General features: G+C 36.0%; 1 long non-coding RNA gene across 1 annotated transcript; it reads left to right on the top strand.

Annotated features, from left to right (window-relative positions):
- Positions 1-25,386, top strand: LOC105478293 (uncharacterized). The gene is made up of 3 exons (XR_985229.3): positions 1-172; positions 24,356-24,478; positions 25,268-25,386. It is a non-coding gene; the product is annotated as an uncharacterized lncRNA (long non-coding RNA).
- The last annotated feature ends 1,075 nt before the right edge of the window (positions 25,387-26,461 follow it).

The following is a 26,461-nucleotide window of genomic DNA, read 5'->3' as shown; positions in this document are numbered from 1 at the left end:
ACAGGGGCAGGGATGTCACAATAGCAGTGAGAAAGAATGCTCAAAGTGTGAGTCCAGTTGCACACAGGTTGATAGATTCAATGGTGAAGGAGAATTTTTCTTACTTCCATGAGTTTTTCACTGAGAGTAAAGGTGGTCTGGAGAGAATATGGAGTTTGAAAGAATAACTAAAGTGAGTTCACTAGACAAATGTAGAAGGGTGTCTGGGCACTTCTGAGTGGTCCTGGGTACTCACTTAAAATTTGCTGTTATAAATTAAAATGGAGCCCTAGTGGTAAGGCTGTGTGATTCCTCCAGACACTGGGAGCAGAGGGAGAAAAGCAGGGAGGAAGTTAGGTTTGGGTAGTGCTGGAGTTTTGTGAGACTGTCTGCGGGTGTCAGGGGAAGTTGGAAGGAATTGAAAGTACATTAAACAACTTACTACAATGATGGACCCATGAACCCTAAGTTGGTTAAGAGGGAAAATGAGTACATAAGCCAGGAGAAAGTGGAAAAATTGTAGTCTAAGTGGGTTGGAAGTTCAAATGGAGTTAAATTGTTGTCATGGATGGAATGGAGTAAATGAGCATAAAATATAGAAAATAGTGATCAGAGAGATTTGAAATTTAGGCTTTGGAAAGATGGTATAGCCAGTGCTGATAATGACTAAGCAATTAAGAGAGAATTGGGTAAGGTAAAGTGGTAAAAATATGAGAGCCGTTTACAACGAATTATCCCCATGACTGTTACTGCCCCCAAGAAAGATTACAAGTTAAGGATAAAAAAAGTGACTACAGTGCTAAAATTGGAAGAGTAGTAAACAATAACAATGAGAAGGGTGATATGGTTTGGCTGTATCCCACCCAATCTCATCTTGAACTGTAGCTCCCATAATTCCCACGTCATGGGAGGGACCCAGTGGGCGATAACTGAATCATGGGAACGGGTCTTTCCCGTGCTGTTCTCATGATAGTGAAGAAGTCTCACGAGATCTTATAAAGGGGAGTTCCGCTACCCCAGCTCTCTTGCCTGCTGCTGTGTACGACGTAACTTTGCTCATTCGCCTTCAGCCATGATTGTGAGGACTCCCCAGCCATGTGGAACTGTGAGTCGATTAAACCTCTTTCCTTAATTACCCAGTCTCGGGTATGTTTTTATTAGCAGCATGAGAACAGACTAATACAAAGGGAGAGAAAGTGGCCATGTACGACATCAAATAGCAGGGGTTTTTGAGGGAGAAAAGAAGCAACAGCCACATCAAGAAACAATTTTATTTATGGGACTTGTGTTGTAATGATTATGAGCATCAAATATAGTGGTGACTTCACAGAGCCTCCAGGGAAGCAATGAATTCAGTAGAGATGCAGTGTTCTAATCACGGCAAGGAGAAGAAATAATAACTGAAAAGGTTAAAGAGACAGAGAATTTTTGTGTTGCTAGATTATAAGATTTTAAGGATTCTGAGAGTTTTGGGGGACTAATGAACAGTATAAATCCAATTACAGGATGTACATATTCACACTGGGGGAAATCCATCTAGGTGTAGAAACAAGGAATTTTAGACTTGTGATGATGATTGACATAAGCAAGGACATAGGGAATGATTGGTTCTTTCCAAACTATCTAACAGGGAAAGATAAATTATAAAAATATATTCTCCTTGAGATTGGTTGAAGTGGTGAATTGCAGTCCTTATGATATTGTTTATCAAGGAGAAGAGCTAGGTAAACACATTGTTTCTTACTACATTGTATTTTATAGCCAAGAAGAACATGTGGAGACTTTAAAACTAGACTTTATTCTAGTTCTAAAGAAAGCAAAAAAAAAAAAAAAAAAAAAAAAAAGGATCATGTTCAAAGCAACCTTACAAGAAAACTTACACGAGGGGAAAGGAACTGGACTTTAGTTCTAGAGTTGCCACATGTTCTTCTTGGCTTTTAAATAGCATGTAGTGTAAATTCAGAATGTATTTATTGTTAATAGAGCTTGAAATGCTAGCCCTTCAGAAATGAATATATGGCCATTGTATTTACAAAACTGTCTTAGACTTTGTCAGAGCTCTCAGAATCTTGATGACAGAGATCAGTTCCTTAATTGGAAATGGCTGAGCTTTACTCTTCCCCACTTGGGACGAGTCTAGTTTCTTGCATTAAGATAATGCAAAAGGAACCAACCTGGCAATAGCAGGGTGTTTCAGCAAAATGCCTGTGATGTACTTAGTGCAGTCTATGAAATTTTAAAAGGACCTAGGGATGTAGAAGCCTTACATCTCCTTCCCCTCCTACCTAACACATTCATTTTCAAATGTCGATGTTAATACTTTTCCACCTGAACTTGCTAAAATGGTGCAGAATGATTATAACCTTATCAATAAAGTCAGAATTTTTTAAATGGACGGCAAGATTTAATTTTCAGATCCCATGAATTTCTATTGATTTGGGAGTACACAGCCAGGAGTAGTGAGAAAGTAATCTGCAATTTGTATCAAGGATGCCTATTTCAAATGCCTTTGTGTTCCAAAGTTGTTACACTGCAGAAAAATAGGTAACACTGCTGATGAGAAAAACTCATGAAAATCTTCCTAGATATTACATTTTCCTAAATTCAGTTTTAAATGTGAGAAAAAGAGATCATGGTAACCTACTAAATATGTGAACTTACATACCTTAAGCTGTAAAAAAGGATCACATTCAAAATGACCTTAGAAGGAAATTTACATGAGGGGAAAGGTTTCTATTGTACTTTTGTCTTAGAATTTGTCTTTTCACTTTAAAATGCATGATTATGAGAACAAAATGAGAACTAAAAAAATGAACTATATGAAAAAAGAAATTTGCCTACAGTTATGTCATTGAATATTTCCATGTGTGCCTAATTTTTCACGTTCAACTAGAATAAAAGTATGAGTAAACTTAGAAAAATAAAAAAGTATTATACAAATATTTCTTCAAAGATGGCAATTATTTGGTTTCCTCTACAATGTCTAATTCAGGTGTCTTTAATTCTAGATCAAGGGCAAAATGAAATGAGTGGAAGCACCGTGAATAGTGATGCTTTCTTACCAGATTTACACAACTAGAGGAATACATAGGCAGCAAAATTATGGTCTATGCCAACAGAGAACTTACTCTGAATTTGCAGACAGAACATTTATTAAATGGTACACATAGAAATCTAAACATTGCTCATAAGAGTTCCTACAGTTCAACATTGGCCAAGGTAAATTGGAGAAGGCCATGGGCTAAAAGGGAGGTTGCCTTAAATGAGTAAAGAGACACGATCTAGAGAGGAGATGGTTTTGAGTGCACGAACATGAACAAAGCAGACTTAGTCAAATACAAACTTCAATACACAAGGATATATCATTATTTTTCCTCAAATTATACATTGTAATATGCCTGGATTTGACAAAATATAAACATTTTTTCATTGATTATGTTATTTTGGAAATGCATTTTTTTCATTTCAGTTTCCAGATCACATTAGGAAAATCAACATTTCTCTGCAATCTCTTTTTTAAAAAGCAGTAATGTCTCTGTGTTTTATTTTATACTCTCGATATATTGAATCCTTTGACCTCCAGAATGCAAAAACACAAACAACTAATATCGATTTTGTATATAGTTCTGGGTAACTATGGATTTACTAAATCACTCCTGGACTTATATACCAGGTTAAAAATTTTTATATTGCTACTCTATAATACATATTTTCTACAATAAAATAAAATATTCACAGTGAAATGGACAGATTCGTCTCCCTGGGAATTAACATGTTTGTTTTTGTGAAGAGAGATCTACATTAACATATTGTCTTTCCTTCCAGTAGCTTTCAAATTTTTATGGAGAATATGAGACATAAATTGACAGAATATGTTTAAACTTGCATATGTCCATCACCTAGCTTCAACAATGAACTCATGGTGAATCATATTAAATCTATGACCATTCACTGTTTTTCTCAATTATTTTGAAAAATATTATATACTTATATACCATGTAATTTTCTTCATAAATATTTCAATATGCATCTCTAAAAGACAAGGGCTTTGTTAGACATAAAAACAATAGCATTATCACACCAAAAATAATTTAAAAATCATTTTCAATATAATCAAATTTGCAGCTAGTATTCAAATTTCCATTGTCTTACGGAGTTATTTTTAACATTTATTTGAATTAGGATTTAAATACTGCCCCGACATTGGGATTGTTCGATATATGTTCGAAGTCTCTTTTAATCTATATAATCTTTCTGTTTTTTGCTCTGTACCTCTCGCAATTTATTAGCCAAATAAACAGGGTAATTTTGTTTGTGGACTATTACAAAATGAATATTTTGTTGATTGAATCTCCATAGTAGAATTTAACATGCTCCTCTGTCCTCTGTACTTACTATAAAATGGAAATTAGATATAGAAGCTGATCTGATTCAGGTCAGATTTTCTTTTTTCAATACTATTTTATAAATGATGTTTTTTTCATTAGGAGGCAAAAAATATCTAGCAATCTCTATCTTTATGACATACTCAGCCTTTGTTGCTGAATGTCTAGACTTATTTCTTCAGTGGAGATTGAAAATGATTTAACCCCCTTTCCTCACCAAAGTTCCAGTAAACTTTCCAGGGCAGACAGATAGAAAAAAAAAAAAAAATCTCCTAAAGTGCATAATTCTTTAATACCAGACCTCCCCACCCCATCAAAAAAAAAAAAAAAAATTGAATTATACACCTATCAGTCCATTATGGCTCCAGGAATGTAAAAAACCTAATGCCATGAATCACTCTATGAGGAACAGGTGAGGGATAATTTCAAGTTCACTTTATTTGAAATCTATGAAGGATAATTAATCAGGTGTTTGTTTCAATAGCTTCTTGATTCTTTAATGTTTGCTAACATTTGCTAAAATCCCATCAGTGCTGGAGACTGGTCAGACATTTGCATATCCCAAGCAAGAGCGAATTGGATGCTTTTCAGTACCCAGTTAAGTTGCTTTTTCCATTGTTTTCCAAGCAAGTTGATTGATCACAGGATCCTCTAGGATCAGAGTCATGCCTGAGTGCATTCTGAGTCATGCTGGTTCTGCTACTGATGTTCCCTATGACCTTATCTTTGGTTTTTGGTTTTGTGTAGATGCTCATTCAATGTTAATCTCCAAGTTGAGACCTTTCTTTTTTCTTAGACGGAGTCTTGCTGTCGCCCCAGGCTGGAGTACAATGGTGCAATCTCAGCTCACTGCAACCTCTGCCTCCCGGATTAAAATGATTCTTCTGCCTCAGCCTACTGAGTAGCTGGGACTACAGGCATGTGCCACCACGCCCAGCTAATTTTTTTTTTTTTTTGAGATGAAGTCTTGCTGTTACCCAGGCTGGAGTGCAGTGGCGCGATCTCGGCTCACTGCAAGCTCCACCTCCTGGGTTCACGTCATTCTGTTGCCTCAGCCTCCTAAGTAGCTGAGACTACAGGTGTCTGCCACCATGCCCAGCTAATTTTTTGTATTTTTAGTAGAGACGGGGGTTTCACTGTGTTAGCCAGGATGGTCTCGATCTCTTGACCTCATGATCCTCCTGCCTCGGCCTCCCAAAGTGCTGGAATTACAGGCGTGAGCCATCACGCCCAGCCTAATTTTTGTACATTTAGTAGAGATGGGGTTTCACCATGTTAGCCAGGATGGTCTAGATCTCCTGACCTCATGATCCACCTGCCTCAGACTCCCAAAATGCTGAGATTACAGGCATGAGCCACCACACCCTGCCTGAGACCTTTCTTAATTCAGACATTTCCACTTCCGAGATTCTCTTAATGGAACACAGAGAAAAGTATATTAGGGAGGAGCCAATGTTAATGGGCTCGTTTACAACCACAGTACACGATCTGCTTTGCACGATACCTACTACTGGTAGTAAATCATTACTCATTTAGGAAACAAATGAATGAAAATTTTAGCCTGTCTGCCCCTTTTAAAATATACTTTCTAGCAAAATAGATAATCCACGGGATTTTTGTTTTCCAAAACCCATGGGAATTTGTTATAATTACACAAAACAATTTTCCTTCCCTAATCCCTTCTCCCAGTTACCGCATGAACTGGACACATTAAACAATATGCAGTTCCCAGAGATTATCTGATGTTCTTAAATATCTATACCTTTGCAAATTCTGTCATCCTTTGAAAACTTCTCCTAACCTACCTTTTTTCCTGCCCACCTAATTTTTTAGACATGCAGCTAAACAAGCATTTATTAAACGGGCACAGGCACAGTGAGACACAGACGAGAACAGGTTGGACCCCTCAAAAAATTTGTAGCTAAATCAGGGAAACAGACACGTAGACAAAACATGTAATGTGTTGTGATGCGCACAATCTAGAGATTGTTCAGTGGTGAAATGAAGGGGGCAAATTTTAGCTTCTGAGGCTCAGGAAAGGTTTTTTTGTTTGTTTGTTTTTTGTTTTTTGTTTTTTTTTAAAGAAAGAAGGACTAGGTATCTACTAGGCAGATCGTTGTTGGAGAAAGAGAATTATAGTCACAGGCAACAGCATGTGTGAAGGCACAGAGGCTTGAAATAGTATGGCACAATGGAGAATTCAAAGTAGGTTGCTATGACTGAAGAACTAACAGGCATTTTAAAAAAATTTATTTCTAACAAATATCCACAGATGGGCAGAGGCTAGGACAGGGGATACCTTACATACTATACTAAAGAGTTTGAAATTTATCCTACAGATAAGGGACTAATGAAGTTTTTTTTTAATGTCAGATATGACACTGCTAGATTTGGATTTTAGAATGATCATTTGGTGACAATACATATACTAGAAGTAAATTAAATAGGACTTTCTGAAATTAATTGGAAAACAATACAGATAATATACTAGAAGTAAATTAAATAGGAGTTTTTGAAATTAATTGGAAAACTATATGGGAGTAACTAGTTTACCTTCATTTTAAAAGGCTTTTTCTCATCTCCTAGCATAGGTTGAGTAAGGTAGTCATATAACTTATAATCGCAACCAGGATTCTTTGCAGGGTGAAATTGGCTGCCAATAATAATTACTGAAGGGCATTTGAAGTAAACCAGAATTCTCCCAAGTATAGAGTGATCTTAAGCTTAGGGTCCCTTGAGTGCTCCAATGGCCCACTTGTTGAATGTTCATATTCCTGTGTTTTGCAGTTGTTGTTCTCTTGCCTATTTTTCCAAATAAACTGTATGGTTTCTGAAGACAGAGCTGTCTCTCACTTTATTTCTAGTCCCTTAGGTTGTACCAGCTAACGGGAGGCTCCCAATAAATGTTTCTTAATTGAGTTTGACTGTGAATGAATTGAAATCCAATTCAAATTCAAATTAGGAGAGTTGGTATTGGATTGCATCCCACTAAAAGAGAATTTTTAATGTCAGGATGTTTGCATTCTTGCCCTTGGTTACAGCACATCTCTTCACTAAATGGCCTCAACTTCTCCAAGACCTCAGTTTCCCATCTTTAAAACGGTAGTAGATATTGCTGACTTTCCATATAATACAGAACATCAGATAGGAAAAGAATGTTGTGTAGATATGAGGGTTAATGAATTTTTTCCATCCACTAGGTTCCTAGAACTTTGTTTCAGTTTTATTCTCCATAGCCATTTGTACAAATGTAGCAATGCCTTCTGAATATTAAAAATCAAAAAAGCCTTGGGGAAATGTTTTTTTCTGAATTTTGTCCTCCAGCTCCCTACCAATTTTGTATTTTGCTAACATGGCCAGAATGCCTTACATTTTCTTACAACTTTGAAAAACATGAATTCTAAAAACTCCAGGAGCTAAGCTTTTTTTTTTATTTCATCGACACGTATTCAACCAAAACTACAAATTAATAGCGTCATTACTGCTTTTCTCTGGCAGAACCAGAGTTCTGCATACTGTTCTGCTTCACAAATAAAGCATTTGACTTGCAAGGAAGACTACAAGTGCTGATCCCTGCCCTGCTGTGTTCTCAGACTTTGAGAAACAAAGGTCCCTTTTCAAACCAACTAGTTATTTCTGCTTTTAGATAACATTTTTTAGTACTAGTTTGGGGCTGGGTTTCATAATATCCTAAGGTAGCTTAAATTTGATGGGCCTGATGAGGTTAGTTTGAATGTTAAAAGTATTCCAGATAGACATGAGGAAAAAAGTGTGTATTCACTTAAAGCATGACATCTATATAGAGAATAGAGGACATTTAAAATGGTTATTTTGGCTAACATGGTTTGGCTGTATGTCCCCACCCAATATGGTTTGGCTGTATGTCCCCACCCAAATCTCATGTCAAATTATAATCCTCAGTGTTGGAGGAGGGGTCTGGTGGGAGGTGATTGGATCATGGGGGCAGACTTCCCCTTTGCTGTTCTTGTGATAGTGAGTTCTCATGAAATCTGGTTGTTTAAAAGTGTGTAGCACTTCCCCCTTAATTCTCTTTTCCCTGCTCCTGCCATGTAGGATGTGCCTCCTTCCTCTTCATCTTCCGCCATGATTGTAAGTTGCCTGAGACCTCCCCAGCCATACTTTCTGTACAGCCTGCAGAACTGCGAGTCAACTAAACCTCTTTTCTTTATATATTACCCAGTCTCAGGTAGTTATTTACAGCAATGGGAGAACAGACTAATACAATCCCCATTTGATATTTTAGTGTGACCTAACATCATATGAGCCAATAGTTTTTCCCACCATATTTTCCAACCTTCAGTTTCGATCTGTTAAAAGATAAACTTTGGCACAATAAAAATGTAAAGAGTTTATTTGGGCATTTGGTGATTCATGAATTGGGCCACACCAATTCAAATGCAAGTGATTCAGCATTCCCCTGGAGATGAGGGGCAGAGAGGGCAAGAAAGTAAACTCGTATAAGGTGTTTGCAGAAGCAAGACAAAAAGAAATTTGATTGGTTAAAGTGGAATATCCTAAGTTAGAGGTTAGTTGGAAGTCTCTGATTAAAGTTAAGTTTCATTTTGTTTTACTGTTTACATTGAGCTTCAGTTTGCTTACATAGGAACCAAGATGCCTAATGGTCTCCCAATTAATTTTTTTAACAGATCCTTTGCTTATCTTTGGTGATTAAACGTATGTAGATAGCCATAACTTCATGTTATGAGTCAACAAATATTGATTGCACAGAAATCCTGGAAATTAAAGCAATAAAATATATCTTATATGGTGTTGGTTTATTTTGTTTGTTTTTTTTTGTTTCCAATAATAGCTTTTCTGTTTTCTTAGATTTTGGCATCTCTTCATACTTAGGAACTGAACCACTTTTCTTTCCCATTTGGCCAGCTGAAAATGATGCCATAAGAATCTTCTATCTATCTGTTTCTCTTCCTTACAATGTTTACTCCTGTGTGGTGATGATAGTCGTCACCCTCTGAAACTGGCAAAGAAAGGACTGGTCAGCAATAGTACAGCAAATTATTATTTACTAAAAAGGAGGTTGGGTTGGAGATCTCATCCAACCTTAAAATACATCAAAATTGTTCTGATGTTATTGCCAATTAGGTAGCCAGTTCTAAGCATCTAAGGACTTTGCTTACCTGCAGATCTATTACTTATTAAGGACAAAAGGTTTTGACTCAAAAAATCCTTATAAACTTCAAATACAAGATTGATCTTCGCTTCGTTGTTTTTGTGGCACTTAAGAAGAGGATTAAGTCCTTAAACCCTTCCCCTCTCACAGAACTAAAGATGTGTAAAAGCATAAAAATTCTATCTTACATTTCACAGCAGGAGCAGGGAGAGGAGAAAAGAAAGGAGGAATTTTAAAGGCATCCTTTTAAAAGTATATTTGTATTCACGTGCTCAGATATTCCCTGCCCAGTGCCATAATTTTTTCACATTATCTTATAGGCATGGGTACAGAGGAGAGTGTTAGATATCACAGTCTTCATGACCTTATGCTTTTCCCCACTAACCAGCAATTGCTTAACACTTATATTGAGGAAAGATTTGCACCGCCTAGGAAAAAAATCCCATGAAATTAAACATTCAGTCCCTACTTCATAAAACTTATGATCATTTGGAGAATGTACACATACACACTTCAGATGCTTTTAAAAACTTGTGTTAAAGATAATTCTTAATCAGGTTGTCTTCTAAATTATTTGCATTAAATTGATGTGTAAGTGCTGAAAATCAGTACTTTTCAGCCAATGGAATCACTAAGACAAAGAAGAATATTGAGACCCATAAAGTCTTGATTCTAGCTTCCTTGGCTCTGTCCCAAAATAGCTGTGAGACCTCGGGCCAAGCCATTTCTCTTCCATGGCCTCAGATTGTTATCTAGAGGAGCATGGGTTGCATTTTTGCTTTCTTTGAATTCTAAAAGTTTATGGTACCAGAGGAAAGATTAATGGTATCAGAGAACAATGGGTATTATCAGTCAATGTCCAGGCTACCACTAAGCATTAAGGTCTTTTTAGGTCACTGATGAGCTCCTTCCCCAAAAGTAGGACTGGTTATAAGAGATTAACTATTCCTTCACATTTTGGATGTACTTAGGATTTTCTTGCATTCCACAGTATTTCTAGGTGCTTACATTTCAGTTGGTATTAATAAGTAAAATTTCTGACCTCAAAATAACTGGACAAATATTTTAGAACTTAGTCTACATTATTTCTCAGGGGAAGCAAAGACAGGGTCCCATGGGAGAGCTGACCTTGAAATTCATCTTGAAACTAGGCCTCATAAAACTTAGAAACTAGGCCTCACATAGAAAAAAGTTAACACCAGGTGGCTCTGGATAGGGTCCCACCCTGATAGGGTCCCACCCTGCCAATTCCGGGAAACAACCCCATGGGGTCCCACCCTGCCAATTCCAGGGGTCCCACCCTGCCTCGAAGTTCCCGGAATCAGCAACTCCAAGAAAAAACCTCATAAGGTCCTGCTCTAACCAATTAGAACAAAACACCTTGCTCAGGCCATAGCTAGACCCAATTACCACGCGCCTAAAGCTTTGTTTGAATTTCGCGCCTTAAGCTGTGTTTGAACTTGTGTTTGCCTATATAAACAACCTGTAACAAGCACTCGGGGTCCCAGGGCCAACTTAGAGCTTGGGACCCTAGCGCGCTAGTAATAAATAACTCTCTGCTGTGAATCTTGTGTCGGTGGTCCTTCGCGGCGACCCCTGCCCAGGAGGGAATCAACAGTTCGGTTCCAACAATCTCTGCTTAGACAACATTTCAATATTTTAAATAGATCCAAAATGCAAGCAGAAGGAATATTTTCATCTTCCTTTACCATGTGTAAAACCAGACACCTCTTTAAAAAGAAAAAAACTACTTTGAAATCCTGTTTGCTGGCTGTGGATGCTGATTAGCTCTCTGTGGAAGAAACTTTGCTTCAAGTATATGAAAAAAGTGCTTATAGTCACTAATAAGAACTCACAGAAGGGAATGATAAACATCCCCGTTATATTCTGTCCACAGGCTGCCGAGAGCCCAGGCTGTGTCTTCTGAAGTCAGAGTCTGATATTCCAGACTGAAGCCTGTAGTAATTTAGACCAAGTGTTGGAAATGATCTCAGCCATTCTAATACAAATGAGTTTAATTGAAGCATTTGGTTATGGGGTGAACGCAAATCAAATATTGTGAGATGTTTCAATTATAGTTATTGGTTCTCTTGAAAGAAAGGTTTCACATGCAATAATTTTATCCTGTGTTCCATTTGCTTCTCTGCGCTCTTGGGAATGCTGATTCAATGTCAAGTTTCCTTACTATCACAAGGGCTAATTAAGGCTTACTTAATGGTAGTGTAGATGACATGCACTATTTCAGTGCAGTAAGTGATTAACTGAGTTATACATGGGGGCAATGGACCAAGCTTTTATCTCTGGTGGTGGTCCTCAACCTGGGAAGCACAAGACAGTTCACTAGTATAAAGGAAGAAAATATTAAAACTAATATATTTGTATTTATGTTTACTTTTTAAAAAACATAAGCTTTACTCATATATACATTGCTTCTGTGGTTATTGTTGTGGTTATTGTTGTTGTGGTTATTTATCATAGTCAATAAAAGATGTTTTGATAGGAAAAGTGACTTTAAAACTCAGAGTTTAATAACTGACACTTCAGTGATACAAGATGATTAGATTCTAGAGATCTGTACAGCATCATGGCAAAGTTAACAATTCTGTACTGCACATAAAAATTATGTAAGTGGGTAGATCTCCCGTTAAGTGTTCTTAACACAGTAATAATAATTAAAAAGAATAAGTTAGGCAGCCTTACGGGAGCATTAGTGAATACACTAGTGGATCATCACAAATAATAAACTAGTGACTCAAACATAAAAGAAACCCATACATGCATTGGTTACACAAACAAAAAATTAAATTTCAAATGGTTTCTTACTCAAAACTGTTACCCACATATTTTTAGATAAACGTATTGTACAATATGTGCTTACATATAATTTTTAACAATTTGAATTTAATATATGAAAACATGTTCAATAAAAGAAAGCCAAGGTAATCATTTCTCAGCCTTTTGGCTAAGATCAAGTGTAAAAGAAATTCAAGTGTTTTTTTTGTTTTTTTTTTTTTAAAGAGAATTATTAAGAATATCCTAAAATTATTTTCAACTTTCTACAATTTACATGTATTCCATTTATGTGTCTAGTTAAGACAACTGAGAGAAAATATATACTCGTTTTACTAACCTTCACAGAATGTCTGCAAAGCTTAAAAAATTAAGAGATAGGCACCATGGATTGAAGAAAATATTCCTACTACAAGCAAAAGTAGACAATAAAAAAATGACTAAACTTGTCATAGGTGAGTCCTTCAACAGCTATTGCATAGAAAGAGTATCAGTTAAGTTAGCAGACACTTACAGAAATGATATTTTAATAATGTCATTTTAAAAATAAAAATAATTGGCCTGTAATCCCAGCATTTTGGGAGGCCCAGGTGGGCAGATCACTTGTGGTCAGGAGTTTGAGACCAGCCTGGCCAACATGGTGAAACCCCGTCTCTACTAAAAATACAAAAATTAGCTGGGTGTGGTTGTGCACGTCTGTAATCCCAGCGACTTAGGAGGCTGAGGCAGGAGGATCACTTGAACCTGTGAGGTGGAGGTTGCAGTGAGACAATATCATGCCACTGCACTCCAACCTGGGCAATGCAGCAAGACTCCATCTCAAAATAAATAAATAAATACAAATAAAAATAATTATTGAAATTATAGTATTGAATTTCTCTAAAAGTGTTCTGTTGAGAGAGCATTTTGAACAGGGATTTTACAAATATTTTTATTTGATAATTTTGTTGCAAAAATTAATGTATGTCACTGACAAAATTCCTCTCACCAGTGCATTCTTTCTTAAAAGGTAGAAAACAACCTAATCTACTTAAAAATATCCAAAACATATTTAATGTATTTCAATCATTTGCTTAAAATAATTTGTATTAGTTTACTAATAATTAATAGGAATGAATTACTAGGAACCACCAGAGAAAGTGAAAATTTACTAAATTTTGAGAAAAACACATAATTGGTGATTGAGACTAAAAATTGAGAAGCATTTCTTTTAAATGTAAGTTTCAGGGGTCCAAGAGGTATAATTGATTTTTTAATGTCTGTATTCTTAGGACCTAGGACCAATCATAAATCCTGCAGGTACTATTAAGTTTAGACTCACTCTGCATCTTTGCATATTTTAAGTTCAGCCTAAAAATTTCTCCGTACCTAGTAAATCACAACCTAACTGGATATGTAAACAGACTATAAATTACTCTTGTGCCAATCACTGAGTTTCAGCCAATTAAAGTCAGTCCACTATCACACTGTGCTAAAATAAGGCAATGCCAAGTTGTAGCCAATCTGGTTATTTCTGTACCTCACTTCCATTTTCTGTATGTCACTTATCTTTTTCTATCCTTAAATCTTCTTTCACTATGTGACTGTGCTGGAGTCTCTCTGAATCGATTCTGGTTTGGGGGCTGCCCGACTCACAAATCATTCTTTGCTCAGTTAATCTCTGTTAAATATATTTTATCTAAGATTTTTATTTTAACAATACTCAATAAATATTTGCGAAATGAATGACTATCGCTACACTGGCTAAGTAAAATATAGGACACCCAGTTAAAGTTGAACTTCAGATAAACACCAAGTTGTTGTTGTTGTTGTTGTTTTTAGTATATGCCCTATGCAATATTTGAGACATACTTACATGTTAAAAACAATTATTTTTCTGAAATTTAGATTTTATTTTGTGTCCCATATTCTTATTTGCTGAATCCAACAATGCCATCTCAGAAATTTTTGAAGTTGTATGGGGTGTTTAAAATAATCTAATGTTACAATTCGACGTGAGATTTGGGTGGGGACACAGAACCAAACCATATGAAAGGGTATCAAGTTAGTTCCATTTGTATAGACAGTTTGAAATTTCTAAACAGATATATTTGTGAAGTCAGCCTTGAAGCACCACCAATCCCTAAATCCCTAAGAATTTGTCACTCTGATAAACAATACTCTTTTGTTTTCAGTTTTGCTTAGTACCACTCTTAAAACAAAACATCAATGTTACTATCACAAAAGAGGAAAAGAAGTTAACTTTTAATTTCCATCTTTAAATAATGTAAAAACTCGGCCGGGCGCGGTGGCTCAAGCCTGTAATCCCAGCACTTTGGGAGGCCGAGACGGGCGGATCATGAGGTCAGGAGATCGAGACCATCCTGGTTAACACGGTGAAACCCCGTCTCTACTAAAAAATACAAAAAACTAGCCGGGCGCGGTGGTGGGCGCCTGTAGTCCCAGCTACTCGGGAGGCTGAGGCAGGAGAATGGCGTGAACCCGGGAGGCGGAGCTTGCAGTGAGCTGAGATCCGGCCACTGCACTCCAGCCCGGGCGACAGAGCGAGACTCTGTCTCAAAAAAAAAAAAAAAAAAATGTAAAAACTCGAAGCAGACCATGCTACTCTGAGCAACTGGATAAAATATGAAGCATATGTAAGAGCATCAAGTTCAGCTATACAGGAAAAAATGCTTCATGTACACATGAGATGAAATTGTGACTTCCTAGGCATAGCGCTTGGCACACAGTTGGATATTCATAATCAAAGTTGGACCCTCAAAAGAAAGGGATTAATATTTTGCCTTAAGATATCCCCAAACCTAATACATTATGATACAACCAAAGGTTAAATTATCAATGAACAACAATGATCCCTAGGCTAGTAGGCTATCAGGTCATTCTCAGATTCTTTCAAAAGAAACCATTACCTCTTTTGTCCTTGGACCTGAAGTCTGAAAAAAAAGTATTTCACCCTAGTCTGTATCATCCCATATATAAATTTTCTTTGATGTTCACTTCAAGTGCCATCTTGTCCATGATATCTGAGCTGAAGCTAGAGCAGTGACCATCATGCTCATTCCTTTGCAATATGTATGACCTTATGATAGTTGTTCTTCTGTTATTTAACCTTAAGTGTTTGTGTCTTCTCTCTTCAATTGTGCCATGGAGGATATAAGCTTTGTGTAATCCAACAGAGAACTTTTTGTCCAATAGAACTTTCTGCAATGAAGAAAACAGTTTAAATCTACACTGTCCTATACTTTTTAATGTAAAATGTTTACTATTAAAATTTTTATTTTACTTTATTTAAAACAGTCTAAGTCTAAATATACTCCTGTGCCTAATAGGTATCATATTGGTCAGTCCAGCTCTAGAACATCTGACATAGCTTCCTGAGTATAGTATTTATCTTCTTATTTGTCTTCAAAGACACAGACTCATTCAATTATTCTTCAAGTCTCAATGATGCTCTATTTTACAGTTGGATGCCACTTACTAGTGAATACATTTCCTTACTTGAAAGCTGGTTGGCTGCCAAGGCACTGATCACTTTAGAAGCAAGAAGTCTTACTTTGTCAGGAATATTCTATCATTTTTAGCTCTAAATTTTTCACTATATAGATGACTTAAGGGGAAATGTTTAATTCTAGGTTCTCTTTTGACTCATAATCCTGACTTTCCCCCTCATTTGTTGACCTTGCAAAAACATTTTAATATCGACCACATCAGAAACTTTTAATTAAAAATTAAAATATGGAGCAGCTACATACACACACATTTATATTACAGAGTAAATTTTTTTAAAGACGTGACTCAGTGCAGAATACCTGGACCTTTTTCAGGATAATAATGATAGCTACATTGATATTCCCATACCAATTGTCTGTTACCAAAACAAGTTCACATACCAGTGAAACTGGAGAAAGGTGAGAAGGTGCCAAAAGCAAGACAGGGTAAAATGGCATTTAATATTCATCATTTTAATTTTCCAAAAGGAGAAAACACACAGATATAGATATTGGCATAGGAAAACTTTGAATATACAAGCATGAATATTTTAACAGTAGTTTTATCTAGATGTTAACATTTCTACTGGTTCTTTTAACATGTTCATGAATTTTAAGTGAACTACATTATAAAAATTGAATATACTTTTTGTACAATGAAAACATTCATAAAAATAATGAATTTATCTCTATGTGTTCCAAAAGATTTGGATATTCTGATTTTTTCATTTCACTGATGCTCTGATTTCAAACATTAACACCTTTGACATGTACCTCAAAGAAGCTCATATAGTTTCTGATCATTTGTCTTTAGCAAAGCTTGTCTACTCCTGTGCCTTAGAATCCATCATTTCACCCAATACTGTCAACTGTTTGACCTTTTTCTGTTCTTCATCTCACACTTATGACCATTCCCTGAATTTCCAGGGAGGATAGAAAGAGGATAATATCCCAAATGAAACTCACAGTGAACTAGAACAGGAAAAAATACAAGGAATTAGGGATTCTGAGTACTGGTAATAGCTATGGCATTAAAAAATACATTAGTCAGTTTACTCACTAAATTACAGAGTGCATGAAAAGTATCCCACATATACTAGGTATCCATGCTGTGATGGTAAGGGGAAAAGACAGTCCCCTGTCACATTGTTTGACCATGAGTAAGTCATTTTACTTTTCTCAACTTTGGCTCTCTCTTCTGTTATTTGAAGGGGTTGGGAGGTTCTCAATGGCCCTCTTTAGCTATACATCTGGGGATTTACAGCTTTTTCCTCTCTGTTAACTTGGAAAGGGGAGAATCTTTCTGTACCCACCCTAAAGCAATCAAACAAAAAAAGATTTTGGAGAAAAGAGAAGGGGAAGAAGAATTAACTGAGAGTTTTTCAGTACTGCTGTGTGCCCTGTGTGAGCTCACCACCATCTCTAGGAATAAATGCAGCAATGGTAATGATATTATTCGGTTAATAACCTCATAAATATATTTACTATTTCTTGGAATCCTAGCTATTATTGGATCAATGTATTTTTAAGTATCCCATGCTATTTGGTGTCGGGCTAGGAAAATGGCCAATGATATCTAGGAATGGGACTATGTACCGCATACTGCTTTTGTGCAACTGTCCTTGTATTCCAAGATACAATGGCTTCAGTGACATATACATGTCTCTAAAATCCTGTGTCTTTTGTTCACACACTTTCACATGATCTTCCACTTTTATTGCTCAGAATGTCCATGTGATTGAAAGCATGGTTCCCATACAGGTCATTAAATGAGTTTTTCCCTGCTGATAACATTATTAACAGAGCCAGATTTTTTTGTATTGCAGTTTTAAGAGTTCATGGTTATAAACACATGTCCCAAGGGATCAAGTCAATGGTGTGAGACGTTAGGATGTTGAGCAAGGTAGGGATTGAGGGGATAGAGTAACACACAAGAAAACAAGTGAGATACTGAAGAGTCTGGTAACCTAGTCCCATTATAAAGGAACTATAGTAAGTACACAATCCTAAAATGTAAAAGAAAATGCAATGAGAAAGATCTTCTCATGCCTCTTCATAGTTAAGGGTTATACAGTGTTCATACAGCACTAAAAGGATTAAGGAACCTGCCATCTTTAAGGAATGTTATAAGTAGATCCTTATGTGCAGACTGCCGACTTTAGTTAATAGAGTTGTGCCTTGCAAGACAGCTGTTTCATGGTGGGCAATACTTCAGGGAACTTACTGCATAGAGACAACTTTCAGGACATTTTGGTTTGTGCTGTGTGGTGTAATTTCCCTTAGAAGCCCAGTTAAAAATCTTCAGTAAAGATGTACATGATTTTTTTCAAAGCTTTCAGAGTTGCTATGTACTCCTTTGTATCACTGTGCTGATACCAGATCATTTCTATGATGAGAGCAAAGCTAGCCAGTTTTATTCAGATTATCCATTAATTTTGGTGAAGTGGAACAATGTAGTAGTTTTCAGTACTGACTAAGTTTAATGTGCAAAGCTTATAAAATATCTTGCCTATTACTCTCAGAGCAGCAGTGATTCTTGATCTGAAATTATATGCAATCAATTCAGAAAACTGATTTTATTATTACCATCTGTTCCTGGGGTGTATTGGAGACTGCTTCTGCGCCCCAAATCTAATGATTTCAAATAATTCTGGACCAGCTTACATATTTCTGTCCACCCTGGGGCACAGAGGGCCAAAGCATCATTATTTATTAAGTTTAATAGTATAAAATTAAATAATGTAAAATAATAATTAAGAATATTTCATTTCAAGAGAAAGCATACTTTTGTGCTTTTCAATTTGGGTAAAATAGTTTTGACCTTTGAGGTTATTCATCCAGTTTAGAGGATCTAAAACACACTTTGTCACTTTGCCATTTTGGACTTTTCTTCTATACTAAGTAAGTACACCAGTACTTTTGGGAGCCCTTTATTTGGCTCATTGAAGATACATCTTTGCTTATTTTTGGAAGTGAATTTTATAGCCAAGATTTGATATTCTGTGTGTTGTTTTTTTTTTTCCACCAAATGTCTTAACTATCCGAAAAGTTCTGACACATTTTCCTTAAAACTTTTGTCTTAGGAAGCCATGACAGTGGAAAGATCTCACAGGGGCTTTGGGGTTTTACAGACCCGAGTTGAAATTCTGATTTTAATTTTAAAATATCAGTCGAATTGTTTATTTTCTAAATTATAAAATTGAAGTATATTACTTCACTTCTGTAAGGCTCAGTTTTCTTGTAAAACAATGTTTCTTATAAAACTATTTTTAAAATCTTTATTTTGTGGTACAGAGTAGGTATATACATATATATATATATAGGTATATACATATATATATATATATGGGGTACATGAGGTATTTGAAACCATGCATTTCATAAGAATATTAAATACACAAATAGTTGCTTGAGGTACATGTGTGTTTATGTGTGTATATCTCAAGAAATGATGTTTCAAGAAACTATGCATATGTTTTGATTGTAAGATCAAATTTTTTAAATTCCAAATACTTCTCATACTGTTTACAAAAGATAAAATGTTGGTTTGCTGTTTATTTGATTATATGGCAGTAAAACTAATAAAATTATCACCTTTACAGTCTGGGGGGTATTTCTCTTTCAGTTAAGAATAATTCGGGGATTCTTTTTCCTTTTGGTAAAAAATTACTCTTCTCCTGAAAAGAAGTTGCACAGATGTCTAATGATCCTGTACTTTATACTTGTCAATATACACTATTAGCAGCAGAGATACCCTCTATTTTTTGGGGCCAGAATTGATGTATCCTTCCTGAAGTTTTGTGAGACCACTATATACTGCAAAATAAAAATATATATATTTATTACTTGTGTGCACGTGAGGCTATGGGCATGATTCTGATCTAATCCTCTGATGGGGCATTTAATAATATTATTACTTCACTGATCCAGACCAACATGTACCATGGTCAATAAATTAAATGAGGTAAAAATGTCTGCTCCTCTAGTACCTGGTCAGGTTCCTAGTCTGTAATAATCTAGACCTGAGTAACCAGTTGTCCAAATTAGGACAGGGTTGGGAGAAGGAGCCTAGAGGTGAGTGAGGCATTAAGAGTATGAAAACGAAGGTAACTAATGATGTGTCCAAAGGTAAGGGACAGACAGTTGGGAAGCAAGGACTGGAAGAAGCAGAGAATTGGACTAACTCCCTGAAGCAAACATTCAGATATTCATGATGGCTTTATTTCATAGGTGTCTATGGAGTCTTGGGGGAAAAGTTAAAGAACCTGCACTAAGCAGACACAGACACTACGCAAGCTTAGTAAAGGGGTCTCATCCAATTCTTCATGCTATTCATCTAAGCAAGCATTAATTCAGAGTCTACATAAGGCCCATGGCTACAGATTTCTGCCTTTAGGAAAGCCAGATCCAACAACACAAATATATTTTATATTTATTTCACCAGTGTATAAAGGGAAATCACTGATGATTTGAAGGAGAAGCCACAGATCTTCCATCTTGGCTTGCCTACAAACAACCTCGTATGTACCTTTTTTAGTGGTCTCACACTGACTCCTCTAATGTCTTTTCACCATATTCCTACCTACTGAAAAATCCCATGGACTGTGGGACCATGTGCTCAAGTGTAGCAGTTATTTTCTTTTCTTCTGGAGGGATTAAGGGGTAGAGTTTTAAAAGGCAAATAATTAAACAAAAAAATGTAATATTATGGTCTGTATTTAAGGAACAACAGTGATGTTCATTTTATAAATTAGAGAAAATAAAATGTAACAAAATCTGTGTAGCTGGGGGAAAGGCAGAGTTTTAGTTGTTCCTGGTAAGTGATGGATGATTACTATATTGGAATCTGGAGAAAGGCTGCATTCTAGCTAAGGTTGAGTTACAATTGGATTAGAAAAATAATCCTGTTAGGATACAAGAAGAGGAAACAGAATGTTTGCTGGCAGTTTAGTAATCCAACAATAAATGTGCATGCCTCAAGAAAGTACAAATGTTTGTCTTGTGAAGATATAGCCCCCAGGCCCCATCATTAAATCAAAATCCCAATCAGGGCATCACTTGTGCCACCATCTTGTGATGCTTTAGTTAGTTGGTTGACCATTCTTTTTCCCCAAAATGAATTGCCTCTGATAAGAAGGGCCAAAGGCAGTTTTTAAACTGTCAAAAAGTGATTTTTAGTCACTATAAATGTTTTGCTTTAGAATTTAAGAAACCCTTCCCTACTGGCATTAATATACCTAGGCTTGTAGAATCAATGGTGCTAAGGGACGGAAGATGTGCTTTGGGATTCTCTACATCTGGGTTTTAAACCCAGACTCTCCACTATTTCAACCACTGCCAGTTAACTAATGACGTCACCCTGGGCATAGTACTCACATTCTATTGCCTTATTGTTCTTCTGTAAAATGAAGATAAGAATGCCTACCTCAAAAAAATTTAATCATACATGTGATAATAAATGTAACATTGTCCACCTAAAAGAAGGCCTGAAACATACCAGCAGCTCAATAATGTGCTCTCTGATACGGATCTTAAACAATTCTTGGAGGCTAAAAATACTTCATTGGGTTTTAAGGAAACCTATGTGGACAAGCAATGCTAATGAAAAATATATTGAGATTAACTCTTCCTGGAAAAAAGCAATGATAGCACTTTTCATCATTTTTTGTTGATTTATTTAAAATTCCATGAAAAAGAACAAATAAAAGCATCTTTTCGAGTCTTAGGTGACAATACATTTTAGAAAGATTCTGTGATAAATTTTGGAAAGAGAAAGAAAACTCTCAGGCTAGGGGAAATGCAATAGAAATTAGGAGAACAAATAAACAGAGAAATGGAAACTGAACAATTTTGTAAAAAGGAAGAGAGAGAAGACAAAAAAGCAAAAAAGGGAATAAATGGCAAAGCTAAAATACAAGGTTTAATATCTTTATCAAGCATTAAAAAACAACCTGTGAGTTATAACAACAAATACTCACCTAAAATTCTGGGACCTTTTCCAAGCTACTCTAAAATTAAGAACTTACGGAATTTTGCTCATTACACTCCCTTTGTAAGTCATTAGTAAGGAAAAATAATATGTTACTATTATTTTTTAATCTCAAAATGAATCATTTAAAAGTGAGTCTCTGAAAATAGATTCTGCTGTCTCAAATTAAACAAGCTACTGAAAATTATTATTTTGAAACCTACTTATGCCCTTGTACCAACTGTTCTGTTATATAAAAAAAATTTAAATTTAGGATAAAATAATTTTGGGGTCTTCTTTGGTTTTTTGAAACCAGGTGGCTCATAGTGTAAAAAATAACATCCATGTCCAAAGCTCCTTTGAGAATTGCATAAAAGAACCATAGGATGTTAGTGCGAAAGGGATCTGAGGCACTTGTGTTTTATGGATTAGGTCACTGAAGCCCAAAAAGGCCAACCGTTCTTTCATGTGGGTGCTCTGGTCAAAAAATGTAGCAAAGAGCAGCTATTCAAGGAGGAAAAAAAAAAATCCAAATCTGAATCATAGAAAGTAACTTTATCGGAATTATCAACACAATCAGCCTTTGGAAGAACTGTATCTATGCAAATATGTGTCTGAGTATGGGCAGCAGGCATTGTAGATTGAGTGAAAACATTTGCTTCTCTGCATGACTCTGAGTAGAAATAAAGGAAACACTGATTTTTTTTTCCTCCATAAATGTAGAAAATGCTTGACTAATCTCTGATTGCTATTTTGCCCCCATAGTCTTGCCTATTATTAGGTTTCTTAGCAAATCAGATTCTTTCATTTGCAGTGGCTATAATCACATGAATTACAGGTTTCATTTAGACTCATCTCACCTCTCCCAGTGGGAAGTATCCTTCTATCACTTTCAGCAGAGAAAAATAACAGCTGCCAATATGAATGAGGAATCAAGAATGTTCAATTACACAGCTGATCTCTGTTATTTGTGAACATTCAAGGACCTTGTACCTTGCTCAGAGCTGTGTCCTGCTGAAAAAAATTCACTGTGACTGTTTGATTTCTAGAATGTCCTTTTGGGTAATCTGCATGCTGATAGTTATCAAGCCCTGTTATAACCTGCATTCTGTCTGTTATCAGAAACTACACCTTTGCTTCTCTAGGCTATTAATCTTCATGAGACCTTAGAATTTCTGAACACTATTGAAACTTGAAACCAGCCTATAGTGTTTAATGAAGTTTCATTTCCAGTGTATTTCGACAATTCCATTTCAATTCTGCATTCTAAATGTTTACACAAGAAGCTTAAGAAAACACTTTTAGAATCTAACCATAAAGGTGGACAACATGGAGAAATCACATCTGTACATATATAGGCCATACTCATTAAATTGTTTCGAGGATCAAGGGAAAGAGGAGAGAGGCAAAGGAACATTGATCTGTAAAATATATGGCAAGATGGGACTCACCGGTCCTATCTTGACAGTTGAAGAACTTGATTAAGTAACTTAGGGCACAACCTACGCATCATCTTCTCCAAAATACTGTCCCAAATACCTTCTACTCCAAGCTTTAAACTAGGTTAGGTGTGTCTATTGTTACTGTTCTTTCTTAACAACAATAGTAATAATAATTGTCAGGGAAATAAATAATGAATGTTTCAGGGCTTACTCTATGGTGAGCTCTGTAATTAGCATATCCCATGTATCATCTTATTTGGAGCACCCTCTAGAAGTGATGTTGTTTTCAACAAGTTACAGATAAGAAAACTGAGGTGTCGGGAAGTTAAGTAATGTCCCAAAATTACAAAAGTGGTAACTGGCTAAACTTGGAATTCAAATTCAATTTTAGCCTGGAACAAGTCCTCTTGCCTAATCCTCTCTGATCTCTACATTACACATTCTTTAGAAGAAGAACCCTCTTCCCATTTATTTTTGTATTATTCAAAGTCTGTGAAATGCTTGGCTCATGTGTACTTAATGTTTGCTGAAAGAATAAACAGAATAATTAGAGCAATCTGAAATGCTAACCAAGTCTGTCTTATGCCAGTTTTTCACACTACACACCCTCTAAAATCAATTTTAAAACAGACTTTAAAAAGGGTACATGCTATTCAAATATAAGGTATTAGTAGAAGTTAGAACATTCACATAAAAGGATGCTTCTGAGTTTGGTTATGATTGGATCTTTTCCTCTCTATATTGAGTTAGGGGTTACTTTAGCAAGTTGGATTCTCAACCGTTCTTAGGGGGACAGAACTAAGCGTGGCTGCTCCATATGCATAAATTTGGACTGAAAGATTTAGAGAAAGGTTGTGGTGGAAGATAAAGTATAAGAAAAAAATGAGAAAATATGAATGAGGTGGGTTGTTTTCCTCTTGTAAACTGCTACTTGTTTTATTAAGCATAGGTCTTCTGCAATATGAAATAGTTCACAAAAGTTTTTAAATAGCCTAAAAATTTAAACATTTAATGATAGATAATTGTTAACCTAAGCCATAATCTAAAACCAAAGAGAAAGGTTCCTTTAGCTTCTAAGACTTTGGAAGCTTTGAGAGCTGAACCCTATGGGACAGTAAAGAGATTCACATTTTATATCTGCATTTTTACAGATATCCTTAAGGCATGAAAGTTTATCCTTTCACCAGAGACTACAATTAATATTTCAAGGCTGAATTAGATCTGCTTACCTAAAATGGAACAGAAGACCCAAGGAAAACATTGTCAGGAGAAGGGTATGTAAAAAGACAAGTTACTGCCTAAAAATGTACCCTTAAAAAGTATGAAAACCTTCAACTAGAAAGGATAACACTGCTGACTTTTACCTTAAAAAATGTAATAGAAATTCCTGTCAGGTCTCTTCTGCCTGTGGTGAATATTTAAAATCTAGATACAATATATTCCTTTTGGAGATGGACTATCAAATCACTTGAGAGTCTTTGAATATAAAACACAGAAGCAAACAAATCCAAAGCATAATTTAAGACAGTCTTCCACTATAGCTCAGGTTAGTCTTTCCACATCATCAACTTTACCGAAGGCCCTGGTCCGTAGAAAACAAATCAGATATTTAAATATTGTTCATGAGGAAAAAAATAAAAGAATTTCCCTCCACTCTCCCCTGTAGATAGTAGATTACTAAATGGGGTTCGTATATTTAAGAAACATTTCAGAAATAGTTACAGATAGAGAAAGCTCCAGTTATAACCTTGCTATCAAAGAACTAGGCTAAACCATTTTCAATTGACTATATTGAAACTAAAGTAACCTTTATTGCTATAGTTTAGGTATCTGTCCCCTCCAATTCTTACGTTAAAATTTAATCACTAGTGTGGCAGTATTGGGAGGTAGGACATAGTGGGAGATGTTTGGATCCTGGAGGTTGAACCCTCATGAATAGATTAATGCCCTCCTGGTGGGGTGAGTGAGTTTTCGTTATGTTAGTTTCCATGAGAACTGTCTGCTGAAAAGAGCATGGCACTTCTCTCCAACTCGCTCTGCTCTGTTGCTTCCTTTCTTGCTAGGTGGTCTCTGCACAAACTGGTTCCCCTTTACCCCAAGAGTGGAAGCAGCCTGACGTTTTCACCAGATACCCGATCTTCTAACCAGATCATGAGCTGAATAAACCTTTTTTCTTGACAAATTACCGAGTCTCAGGTATTCCTTTATAGCAACACAAAATGAACTAAGACATCTAGGCCTTTTTATAATTGGAATCAACGTAGTCAGCTATCTGAGCTGGTACTACATCTGTGACTGGTGTTGGTAATCCAAGACCAACGGGCCAAATCTGGCTTGGTAATTGGATATGGCCCTTGAGCAAAGAATTATTTTTTTTTTTTTGGTTAAATTGCTAAAACGTATTCAAAAAAAGAATATTTTATGTTTAAAAATTATGTGAAATTCAAATTTCAGGGCTCTTAAAGTTATGTTGGAACACAGTCATGCCCATTCATTTATGTACTGTCTATGGCTGCTTTCACTCTACAACAGTCAAGCTGAGTAGATAGAATGGTGTTTGGCCCATGGTGCCTAAAATACTTACTACAGTCTTTTTCAGAAAAAGTTTGTGGATCCTCAGTTTATGACATTCCTGATTTTGGAGACAACACCAGTTTCACATATTATCATCTATTATGAGTATATGTGTCCTAATCATTTGAAAAACCTGTTCTCTAACTAGAAATCCCCATCTGAATAGTATAAAATGATTCAACTCTTAAAATAATCAAGTCCATGGAATGAAATAGGCACTTGAAACCGGAATGTATTGCTCTTCATTTTTTTTTCTTTATTGTTTATTTCTTTTGCTCTCCCAGTTCTTGTTTCTCATTCACAGCCCAGTGAAGAGTCCAGATTTTGGCCGTATTTATTTAATACTTGATGATCATAGGATCCTTCACGGTAGAACACCCTTAGGAATAACACGTGGTTCAGCTTATTGGATATGAGCCAGCAGCTGTGCTGAGAATGTCATCGAGGTTCTCTCATGCACATGGGGCTCTGGCAATCCAAACAAAAACGAGACACAATCCCTGCCCTTCCAACGTATAGAAGAACATCACCAAAGCTGGGAAAGCACAAGATGTGTTTGCTAAGTAATCTGCTCCTGCAGTTTCTACACCATTATCGTAGTTATCCATAGGTTCTTGGCAATATATTAAAAAAAGAACAAAATCATTAGTGTTTTATAAAGACAAATTGGTTCATTTTAAAAA

The sequence above is a fragment of the Macaca nemestrina genome, chromosome 9 (assembly GCF_043159975.1).
Source record: "Macaca nemestrina isolate mMacNem1 chromosome 9, mMacNem.hap1, whole genome shotgun sequence".
Taxonomy (NCBI): domain Eukaryota; kingdom Metazoa; phylum Chordata; class Mammalia; order Primates; family Cercopithecidae; genus Macaca; species Macaca nemestrina.
Note: the sequence above shows the minus strand (reverse complement) of the source record. Positions and strands in the feature narration are given on the sequence as shown.